The following is a 12,184-nucleotide window of genomic DNA, read 5'->3' on the forward strand; positions in this document are numbered from 1 at the left end:
GTTCTTCACAATGTAAAAGAATATAGCGGGCGCGAATTTCTCCATATGTTCGCATGTCCGGCGAATCGCGAACACGCAAAGTTCGCCACGAAACGACCGCCGGGCGAACCCGCAAGGCCATCTCTAATCCTGATGACTCTCCATCTCGGGCGAGTAAATCAATATGTCATCCAGGTATACAACAACAAACCTTCCCACCAAATGATGAAAAATGTCATTGATAAAATGTTGAAATACTGCTGGGGCATTGGTCAAACCAAAAGGCATGACCAAGTCCTCAAAATGACCCACAGGAGTATTAAAAGATGTCTTCCATTCATCCCCCCTTACCAGATTCTTACCAGACTATATGCCCTCTTAGGTCTAATTTAGAAAACACCTTCAACAATCTAATGAAGAAATTAGCTGCTCTGGGTACACATGCCGGCAACAGGGCAAGGAATTATTGGCTCCCTTGCCCCACCGCAATATTCAGCTACAACGCGGCAGCCCTGTCTCAAATGGCGACAAGGCTAAAAAGTCTTGTCGCCACCTGCAAATTGAAATGCCATCTGGAGCGCTGTATATACAGTCAGGTCCATAAATATTGGGACATGGACACAATTGTAACATTTTTGGCTCTATACACCACCACAATGGATTTGAAATGAAACGAACAAGATGTGCTTTACCTGCAGACTGTCAGCTTTAATCTGAGGTATTTACATCCAAATCAGGGAAACGGTGCAGGAATTACAGCAGTTTACATCTGTGCCTCCCACTTGTTAAGGGGCCAAAAGTAATGGGACAGAATAATAATCATAACTCAAACTTTCACTTTTTAATACTTGGTTGCAAATCCTTTGCAGTCAATTACGGCCTGAAGTCTGGAACACATAGACATCACCAGATGCTGGGTTTCATCCCTGGTGAAGCTCTGCCAGGCCTCTACTGCAACCAGTGGCGGATTACAAAAGGGACGTTCGGGTCGGCAGCCTCGGGCCCAGCACCGCTGGGGGGCCCAACGCCGACCCGAACGCCCACATACTGCGGCGGGGCCCGTCGCCTATCACCGCCATATGCTTCAGGCGTAGTAGTTCTGAGGCCTATGCGGTAGTGAAATCCCGGCGCAGGCGTGCTTGATGACGTCATCACGCGCCTGTCCCGGGACACAGCACATTGACGCGTGCACGCCTGCCTCATCCCGCCTTAGTCTGCGAGCAAGTGCCTGGCCCTGGACGGTGAGTATTTAGCTCTTCATTTTTTATTTTTTTTATTTCATGTGCCTACTTTGGGGGACATGTGGGGGACGACACACAGAGGAGGACATATTAGGGAAGAGACCTCGAGAGTACATGGAAGAGGGAATGTGGGGCTAAATTATTATGGGAGGGACTACTATGTGGGGGCAAATTACTATATGGGGCAGTGTGGGGGCAAATTATTATATGAGGGCAGTGTGGGAGCAAATTATTATGGGAGGGACTACTATGTGGGGGCAAATTACTATATGGGGCAGTGTGGGGGCAAATTACTATATGGGGCAGTGTGGGGGCAAATTACTATATGGGGCAGTGTGGGGGCAAATTATTATGGGAAGGACTACTATGTGGGGGCAAATTACTATATGGGGCAGTGTGGGGGCAAATTATTATGGGAAGGGACTACTATTTGGGGGCAAATTACTATATGGGGCAGTGTGGGGGGAAATTACTATATGGGGCAGTGTGGGGGGAAATTATTATGGGAGGGACTACTATGTGGGGGCAAATTACTATATGGGGCTGTTGGGGGCCAAATTATTATGGGAGGGACTACTATGTGGGGGCAAATTACTATATGGGGGCAGTGTGGTGGAAACTATTGTGTGGGGGCAGTGTGGGGTAATTGCTATGTGGGGACAGTGTAGGGTTATTTCTATGTGGGGACAGTGTGGGGAGATTGCTATGTGGGGACAAATTACTATGTAGGGGAAACTATTGTGTGGGGGCAGTGTGGGGTAATTTCTATGTGGGGACAGTGTGGGGGCAAATTACTATGTGGGGGCAGTGTGGGGAAACTATTGTGTGGGGGAAATTTCTATGTGGGGACAGTGTGGGGAAATTGCTATGTGGGTACAAATTACTAAGTGGGGGAAACTATTGTGTGGGGACAGTGTGGGGTAATTGCTATGTGGGGGCAGTGTGGGGCAAATTACTATGTAGAGGAAATTACTGTGTTGGGGCAAACTACTATATGGGGGCAGTTTGGGGGAAATTACTGTGTGGGGGCAAGCATGCTCCATATCACTATATACAAGATGTATAACTTATGCCAGCTGTACATATATAATTATATACAGGAGATGCCCAGGTTATACCAGCTGTACATATACAATTATATATAGGAGATACCCAGGTTATACCAGCTGTACATATATAATTATATACAGGAGATGCCCAGGTTATACCAGCTGTACATATATAATTATATACAGGAGATACCCAGGTTATACCAGCTGTACATATATAATTATATACAGGAGATACCCAGGTTATACCAGCTGTACATATATAATTATATACAGGAGATACCCAGGTTATACCAGCTGTACATATATAATTATATACAGGAGATACCCAGGTTATACCAGCTGTACATATATAATTATATACAGGAGATACCCAAGTTATACCAGCTGTACATATATAATTATATACAGGAGATACTCAGGTTATACCCGCTGTACATATATAATTATATACAGGAGATACCCAGGTTATACCAGCTGTACATATATAATTATATACAGGAGATACCCAAGTTATACCAGCATGCTCCATATCACTACAGGGAGTGCAGAATTATTAGGCAAATGAGTATTTTGACCACATCATCCTCTTTATGCATGTTGTCTTACTCCAAGCTGTATAGGCTCGAAAGCCTACTACCAATTAAGCATATTAGGTGATGTGCATCTCTGTAATGAGAAGGGGTGTGGTCTAATGACATCAACACCCTATATCAGGTGTGCATAATTATTAGGCAACTTCCTTTCCTTTGGCAAAATGGGTCAAAGGAAGGACTTGACAGGCTCAGAAAAGTCAAAAATAGTGAGATATCTTGCAGAGGGATGCAGCACTCTTAAAATTGCAAAGCTTCTGAAGCGTGATCATCGAACAATCAAGCGTTTCATTCAAAATAGTCAACAGGGTCGCAAGAAGCGTGTGGAAAAACCAAGGCGCAAAATAACTGCCCATGAACTGAGAAAAGTCAAGCGTGCAGCTGCCAAGATGCCACTTGCCACCAGTTTGGCCATATTTCAGAGCTGCAACATCACTGGAGTGCCCAAAAGCACAAGGTGTGCAATACTCAGAGACATGGCCAAGGTAAGAAAGGCTGAAAGATGACCACCACTGAACAAGACACACAAGCTGAAACGTCAAGACTGGGCCAAGAAATATCTCAAGACTGATTTTTCTAAGGTTTTATGGACTGATGAAATGAGAGTGAGTCTTGATGGGCCAGATGGATGGGCCCGTGGCTGGATTGGTAAAGGGCAGAGAGCTCCAGTCCGACTCAGACGCCAACAAGGTGGAGGTGGAGTACTGGTTTGGGCTGGTATCATCAAAGATGAGCTTGTGGGGCCTTTTCGGGTTGAGGATGGAGTCAAGCTCAACTCCCAGTCCTACTGCCAGTTTCTGGAAGACACCTTCTTCAAGCAGTGGTACAGGAAGAAGTCTGCATCCTTCAAGAAAAACATGATTTTCATGCAGGACAATGCTCCATCACACGCGTCCAAGTACTCCACAGCGTGGCTGGCAAGAAAGGGTATAAAAGAAGAAAATCTAATGACATGGCCTCCTCGTTCACCTGATCTGAACCCCATTGAGAACCTGTGGTCCATCATCAAATGTGAGATTTACAAGGAGGGAAAACAGTACACCTCTCTGAACAGTGTCTGGGAGGCTGTGGTTGCTGCTGCACGCAATGTTGATGGTGAACAGATCAAAACACTGACAGAATCCATGGATGGCAGGCTTTTGAGTGTCCTTGCAAAGAAAGGTGGCTATATTGGTCACTGATTTGTTTTTGTTTTGTTTTTGAATGTCAGAAATGTATATTTGTGAATGTTGAGATGTTATATTGGTTTCACTGGTAAAAATAAATAATTGAAATGGGTATATATTTGTTTTTTGTTAAGTTGCCTAATAATTATGCACAGTAATAGTCACCTGCACACACAGATATCCCCCTAAAATAGCTAAAACTAAAAACAAACTAAAAACTACTTCCAAAAATATTCAGCTTTGATATTAATGAGATTTTTGGGTTCATTGAGAACATGGTTGTTGTTCAATAATAAAATTAATCCTCAAAAATACAACTTGCCTAATAATTCTGCACTCCCTGTATAAGTATATTGCACCCGCAAGGCCATCTCTAATCCTGATGACTCTCCATCTCGGGCGAGTAAATCAATATGTCATCCAGGTATACAACAACAAACCTTCCCACCAAATGATGAAAAATGTCATTGATAAAATGTTGAAATACTGCTGGGGCATTGGTCAAACCAAAAGGCATGACAAAGTTCCTCAAAATGACCCACAGGAGTATTAAAAGATGTCTTCCATTCACCCCCCCTTACCAGATTCTTACCAGATTATATGCCGCTCTTAGGTCTAATTTAGAAAACACCTCCAACAATCTAATGAACAAATTAGCTGCTCTGGGTACACGTGCCGGCAACAGGGCAAGGAATTATTGGCTCCCTTGCCCCACCGCAATATTCAGCTACAACGCGGCAGCCCTGTCTCAAATGGCGACAAGGCTAAAAAGTCTTGTTGCCATCTGAAAATTGTAATGCCATCTGGAGCGCTGTATATACAGTCAGGTCCATAAATATTGGGACATGGACACAATTCTAACATTTTTGGCTCTATACACCACCACAATGGATTTGAAATGAAGCGAACCAGACGTGCTTTACCTGCAGCTGTAATTTGAGGTATTTACATCCAAATCAGGTGAACGGTGCAGGAATTACTGCAGTTTGCATCTGTGCCTCCCACTTGTTAAGGGACCAAAAGTAATGGGACATAATAATAATTAGGGCTGCACGATAAATCGAAAAAACAATCGATAATCGGCAAATGCGATATGGCGATTTGGCCGACCCGAAAATGCCGCGATTATATATATGAAGGGGCCCCGCGCACATAACTGCCTTTTGCATGTACAGTGTTTTACTAGTGTGTGTGTGGGTGAAACAATCTCTCTCCTAACAGGTCCGGTGTTCCGTGAAAAGTTGGTACCTGTAAAAAGTTGGTACCCTCGTCACTTCCGGTAGTGACGTAGATGGCATCGGAAGGCTCAGAAGGAGGTGTGTCGCCGAGCTCGCCACCTCAGTGGCTGAAAAGAAGGTGTTAGCGCCTGCGCAGAACTAACTATGGTACCAACATTTCAGGGCAAGTGAATGTGAACGCGCCGACGGGGGGGCGGTAGGTTAGATTTATGGCCCACGCGCATGCGCCTCCCCCACACGTGCGTTCGCCCACGCCCGCCCCACCGCAGTGACAAAAAATATATATTTTTTTGATCACTGCAGAATCACTTTCCAAGCGCTGCGGTTATAAAAGTACAAAAGCTTATTAGCGATACGCTAATCTGCGAATCAGTGACTGCGGTGCGGTGGGCTGGGCGCTAACTGATCGCTAACTACCTAACCAAGGGACCTAAACTATCCTAAAACCTAACAGTCAATACCAGTGATCACTTTTTTCCCTTTCACTAGGTAATTGACAGGGGCAAGAAGGGGTGATCAAGGGGTTAATTGGGGTGCTGGGGCTAAGTGTGGTGTTTGGTGCTACTCACTGTGAAGCCTGCTCCTCTGCTGAGACCAACCGACGAAAAGGACCAGCAGAGGATAGCCATATAACAGATCATATTTATGAATATTTATTATACACACTTATATAGCACAGCGCTTTACAGACATTATCATCCAACTGTCCCCAATGGGGCTCACAATCTAAGGTCCCTATCAGTATGTCTTTGGAGTGTGGGAGGAAACCAGAGAACCCGTAGGAAAACCACGCAAACACGGGGAGAACATACAAACTCAATGCAGATGTTGCCCTTTCGGATTCGAACCTAGGACCCCAGTGCTGCAAGGCAACAGTGCTAACCACTGAGCCAAGGTGTTAAATGGCTTCTGATTCGATTTTTTGAAAATCACCAGCCTGCCAGCGACGATCATTGGCTGGCAGGCTGATGACGAACTTGTCCTTTAACTTTTGCCGACCCGCAATGCGCATGCGCGGGCCGGCTCTGACCAAAATCTTGCGTCTCGCGAGATGACGCGCGGGCGCGTCCAGGAGGAATTACAGGGCCGCCGCAAAGACGCATCCCTGCGTGCGGCGGTCCCGAGGAGGTTAATATTTTTGGGAGCTACAGTATGGCCACATTCACACGACCGTATGTGTTGTGGTCCGCAAATTGCGGATCAGCAAAACACGGATACCGGCCGTGTGAATGTAGCCGGCCCTATGATAGAAATGCCTATGATTGGGGACAAGAATAGGACATGTTCTATCTTTTTTGCGGGGCCACGGAACGGATCTTCGGATGCGGACAGCACAGTGTGTTCTGTCCGCATCTTTTGCGGTTCCATTGAAATGAATGGGTCCGCACCCGTTCTGCAATTATGCGGAGCAAAAAATACGGTCGTGTGAATATAGCAACTTAACACCCTGTGAGAAGTCACGCCCACAACCACACCCCATTTGGGGTGTGGCTTAACTTGGCCGTTATTTTTTGCTGGGGGAGGCGGTAACACTGGGTGCAGGTAATCTGTATCTCTCAGTAACAGACCCGCTGTCCGGTCCCCTAACGTCTTGTCTCAGTGCACATTAGTGGAGCTCTATGTCCGGGGACTGACCCTTCTCTACTCCTCCAGACACCGAACCACCTCCCGTCAGCCCATACATTCTAGCGAACCACCTCCCGTTAGCCCATACATTCTAGTGAACCTCCTCCCGTTAGCCCATACATTCTAGTGAACCACCTCCCATTAGCCCATACATTCTAGTGAACCACCTCCCATTAGCCCATACATTCTAGTGAACCACCTCCCATTAGCCCATACATTCTAGTACACCACCTCCCGTTTGCCCATACATTCTAGTAAGCCACCTCCCATTAGCCCATACATTCTAGTGAACCACCTCCGATTTCCCCATACATTCTAGTAAACCACCTCCCGTTTGCCCATACATTCTAGTGAACCACCTCCCGTCAGCCCATACATTCTAGTAAACCACCTCCCGTTTGCCCATACATTCTAGTGAACCACCTCCCGTTTGCCCATACATTCTAGTAAACCTCCTCCCGTTAGCCCATACATTCTGTTAGCGGTCAGTGTGACCTCAGGACATGCGCAGTAGTACAGCAGGCTCGCGCTGTCCGGCAGATACCACCTGGTGACGCAGAGACCCGATCCCCCCTCAGATTCCTTCCTGTTAGGACTTTCCTGTAAGTACTGAGGTGATACAGAAGTGTCTCTCATCTGACAGACGGTCGGATTCGCTCGCAGTCTGTGTGACCGTTATGTGGCCCCTCATATGCTGGGGGGAGGGGGACACACTAGTGCGCTGACGGCTGGGGAACGTGTGATGTAGCCGGGAGACAGGGAGTCAGTGGTATATATATATACACAGACCTGCTCACAGCGGCCTCCCACAGACTTCAGACCCCCATAGACATATGAAGGGGGATCAGTCATTGCCTTATTACTATTTCTAATAGGACACTGAGCGGCAGGGACCGGATCCCCCTTCAGGACATGCGCAGTAGTACCGCAGGCTCGCGCTGATCGGCAGATACCACCTGGTGACGCAGGGACCCTATCCCCCCTCAGATTCCTTCCTGTTAGGACTTTCCTGTAAGTACTGAGGTGATACAGAAGTGTCTCTCATCTGACAGACGGTCGGATTCGCTCACAGTCTGTGTGACCGTTATGTGGCCCCTCATATGCTGCGGGGGGGGGGGGGGAGGGGGACACACTAGTGCGCTGACGGCTGGGGAACGTGTGATGTAGCCGGGAGACAGGGAGACAGTGGTATATATATATACACAGACCTGCTCACAGCGGCCTCCCACAGACTTCAGACCCCCATAGACATATGAAGGGGATCAGTCATTGCCTTATTACTATTTCTAATAGGACACTGAGCGGCAGGGACCGGATCCCCCCTCAGGACATGCGCAGTAGTACAGCAGGCGCGCGCTGTCCGGCAGATACCACCTGGTGACGCAGGGACCCGATCCCCCCCTCAGGACATGCGCAGTAGTACAGCAGGCTCGCGCTGATCGGCAGATACCACCTTGTGACGCAGGGACCCGATCCCCCTTCAGGACATGCGCAGTAGTACAGCAGGCTCGCGCTGATCGGCAGATACCACCTTGTGACGCAGGGACCCGATCCCCCTTCAGGACATGCGCAGTAGTACAGCAGGCTCGCGCTGATCGGCAGATACCACCTTGTGACGCAGGGACCCGATCCCCCTTCAGGACATGCGCAGTAGTACAGCAGGCTCGCGCTGTCCGGCAGATACCACCTGGTGACGCAGGGACCGGATCCCCCCTCAGGTTCCTTCCTGTTAGGACTTTCCTGTAAGTACTGAGGTGATACAGAAGTGTCTCTCATCTGACAGATGGTTGGATTCGCTCGCAGTCTGTGTGACCGTTATGTGGCCCCTCATATGCTGGGGGGAGGGGGACACACTAGTGCGCTGACGGCTGGGGAACGTGTGATGTAGCCGGGAGACAGGGAGTCAGTGGTATATATATATATACACAGACCTGCTCACAGCGGCCTCCCACAGACTTCAGACCCCCATAGACATATGAAGGGGGATCAGTCATTGCCTTATTACTAATAGGACACTGAGCGGCAGGGACCGGATCCCCCTTCAGGACATGCGCAGTAGTACAGCAGGCGCGCGCTGTCCGGCAGATACCACCCGGTGACGCAGGGACCCGATCCCCCCTCAGATTCCTTCCTGTTAGGACTTTCCTGTAAGTACTGAGGTGATACAGAAGTGTCTCTCATCTGACAGATGGTTGGATTCGCTCATGGTTGTTTCTTGTACATTTATATCACATGACTCACTGGCGGACCCCCATAGCCCCCCATCCTTCTGTCTGCTGCTTCCCCTGCCGGGTGTAGCCCCAGCAGCAGCGCTGTGTGTGAGAGGCCGCACCGGACATGACGTTCCCAGCTTTGTAAGGAGGTGTGCGGCGCCGCGCAGGCGCACAATGACCGGGTAGGGAAATTTCACAGCAGAATTGTTGAGAAGCAATGCGCTTGCGCCGTACCTCTCAGTAGGACACCGGCCGACACTGCGCATGCGCCGGGAGCCTCAGCAGCGTTATAGGGTAGGAAAAAATTATGAGCCAGTGCGCATGCGCGGCGGACAGGGAGGTCTCTCATACTGAACATCCATATGATCAGAGGCCGCGCGTGCGCACTGGCCCATAATTTTTTCCTACCCTATAATGCTGCTGAGGCTCCCGGCGCATGCGCAGTGTCGGCCGGTGTCCTGCTGAGAGGTACGGCGCAAGCGCATTGCTTCTCAACAACTCTGCTGTGAAACTTCCCTACCCCGTCGTTGTGCGCCTGCGCGGAGCTGCACACCTCCTTACAAAGCTGGGAACATCATGTCCGGTGCGGCCGGAAGTGACGAGGGAAGGGACATTTTTTAGAACACCGGCAAGGTTTAGCAGACTGCTCTGACCTCCGACCCCTGACCCGGAGAGCCCCGGCCTGTAAGGACTCCGCAGCCGACAGCGCAGTCTGTGTGACCGTTATGTGGCCCCTCATATGCTGCGCGGGAGGGGGACACACTAGTGCGCTGACGGCTGGGGAACGTGTGATGGAGACAGGGAGTCAGTGGTATATATATACACTCACCTAAAGAATTATTAGGAACACCATACTAATACAGTATTGGACCCCCTTTTGCCTTCAGAACTGCCTTAATTCTACGTAACATTGATTCCACAAGGTGCTGATAGCATTCTTTAGAAATGTTGGCCCATATTGATAGGATAGCATCTTGCAGTTGATGGAGATTTGAGGGATGCACATCCAGGGCACGAAGCTCCCGTTCCACCACATCCCAAAGATGCTCTATTGGGTTGAGATCTGGTGACTGTGGGGGCCATTTTAGTACAGTGAACTCATTGTCATGTTCAAGAAACCAATTTGAAATGATTCGAGCTTTGTGACATGGTGCATTATCCTGCTGGAAGTAGCCATCAGAGGATGGGTACATGGTGGTCATGAAGGGATGGACATGGTCAGAAACAATGCTCAGGTAGCCCGTGGCATTTAAACGATGGCCAATTGGCACTAAGGGGCCTAAAGTGTGCCCAGAAAACATCCCCCACACCATTACACCACCAGCCTGCACAGTGGTAACAAGGCATGATGGATACATGTTCTCATTCTGTTTCTCTACCATTTGAATGTCTCAACAGAAATCGAGACTCATCAGACCAGGCAACATTTTTCCAGTCTTCAACAGTCCAATTTTGGTGAGCCTGTGCAAATTGTAGCCTCTTTTTCCTATTTGTAGTGGAGATGAGTGGTACCTGGTGGGGTCTTCTGCTGTTGTAGCCCATCCGCCTCAAGGTTGTGCGTGTTGTGGCTTCACAGATGCTTTGCTGCAGACCTCGGGTGTAACGAGTGGTTATTTCAGTCAACGTTGCTCTTCTATCAGCTTGAATCAGTCGGCCCATTCTCCTCTGACCTCTAGCATCAACAAGGACATTTTCGCCCACAGGACGGCCGCATACTGGAGGTTTTTCCCTTTTCACACCATTCTTTGTAAACCCTAGAAATGGTTGTGCGTGAAAATCCCAGTAACTGAGCAGATTGTGAAATACTCAGACCGGCCGTCTGGCACCAACAACCATGCCACGCTCAAAATTGCTTAAAGGGATTCTGTCACCTCCCCTAAGCCAAAAAACGATTTAAAAGCAGCCATGCAGCACAGCTTACCTGGATTAGGCTGTGCTCTTTTATCTTGAAATCCGTCCAGCAGTTACTGCAAAAAACTACTTTGATCGATAAGGAAATGTGTCCTGAAGGTGCCCAGAGGGGCGTTTTGTTCTTCTTAGAGAGCCCAGTACCGCCCCTCTTTCAGTGCCCAGCCCGCCTTCCTTGTACTTTCTAACCGCCGCCCCCAGCCTGCCACAGCCTCTCCTCCCTCTCCTCCCCCTCCCTCACGCCGAACGAAGTCTCGCACAGGCGCAGTACCCACTGAGGGCTGCGCCTGTGCGATCATCAGGAGACTGAGGGCGGCAGCTTCATCTTCGTCACTGGGCATGCGCCGAGCCCAGTGACGTCCGATGTTAGTTCTTTCCCTCAGTCAGCCTGGTAGGAAGCGCAGAGGATTGCCGATCGGCTGCTGCACCCTGCGCTTTCTCCAGTCTGCCTGCCACAGTGAAGACGGCCAGCGATTTCTTTCCCCCCCCTCCCTTCAGGAAAGAAATAAGTATTTGTTTTTGCTCAGTGAAAATGTATAAATTCAGTAAAGCTTTACTTAATATAATAAGACCTAATTCGCCCCAACAAATACTTATTTCTTTCCTGAAGGGAGGGTGGGGAAAGAAATCGCTGGCCGTCCTCACTGTGGCAGGCAGACTGGAGAAAGCGCAGGGTGCAGCAGCCGATCGGCAATCCTCTGCGCTTCCTACCAGGCTGACTGAGGGAAAGAACTAACATCGGACGTCACTGGGCTCGGCGCATGCCCAGTGACGAAGATGAAGCTGCCGCCCTCAGTCTCCTGATGATCGCACAGGCGCAGCCCTCAGTGGGTACTGCGCCTGTGCGAGACTTCGTTCGGCGTGAGGGAGGGGGAGGAGAGGCAGGAGAGGCTGTGGCAGGCTGGGGGCGGCGGTTAGACAGTACAAGGAAGGCGGGCTGGGCACTGAAAGAGGGGCGGTACTGGGCTCTCTAAGAAGAAAAAAACGCCCCTCTGGGCACCTTCAGGACACATTTACATATCAATCAAAGTCGTTTTTTGCAGTAACTGCTGGACGGATTTCAAGATAAAAGAGCACAGCCTAATCCAGGTAAGCTGTGCTGCATGGCTGCTTTTAAATCGTTTTTTGGCTGAAGGGAGGTGACAGAATCCCTTTAAATCACCTTTCTTTC

At 49.2% G+C, this 12,184-nt stretch overlaps 1 protein-coding gene across 7 annotated transcripts in view; it reads left to right on the top strand.

The window, feature by feature from the left end:
• The first annotated feature begins 7,415 nt into the window (after positions 1-7,415).
• Positions 7,416-12,184, top strand: part of LOC122932724 (gastrula zinc finger protein XlCGF26.1-like) — a 43,386-nt gene continuing 38,617 nt past the window's right edge. Inside the window, exons 1-3 of one of the 7 annotated variants that reach the window (XM_044287310.1) lie at positions 7,447-7,494; positions 7,768-7,903; positions 10,504-10,560. The gene's annotated coding sequence lies outside the window, so the exon portion shown is untranslated. Of the gene's footprint in view, positions 7,495-7,767; positions 7,904-8,072; positions 8,635-8,914; positions 9,040-10,503; positions 10,561-12,184 lie in introns of those variants that run through there. The other 6 variants (XM_044287307.1, XM_044287306.1, XM_044287305.1 and 3 more) reach the window with 6 other exon arrangements.

The sequence above is a fragment of the Bufo gargarizans genome, chromosome 3 (genome assembly GCF_014858855.1).
Source record: "Bufo gargarizans isolate SCDJY-AF-19 chromosome 3, ASM1485885v1, whole genome shotgun sequence".
Lineage (NCBI taxonomy): Eukaryota > Metazoa > Chordata > Amphibia > Anura > Bufonidae > Bufo > Bufo gargarizans.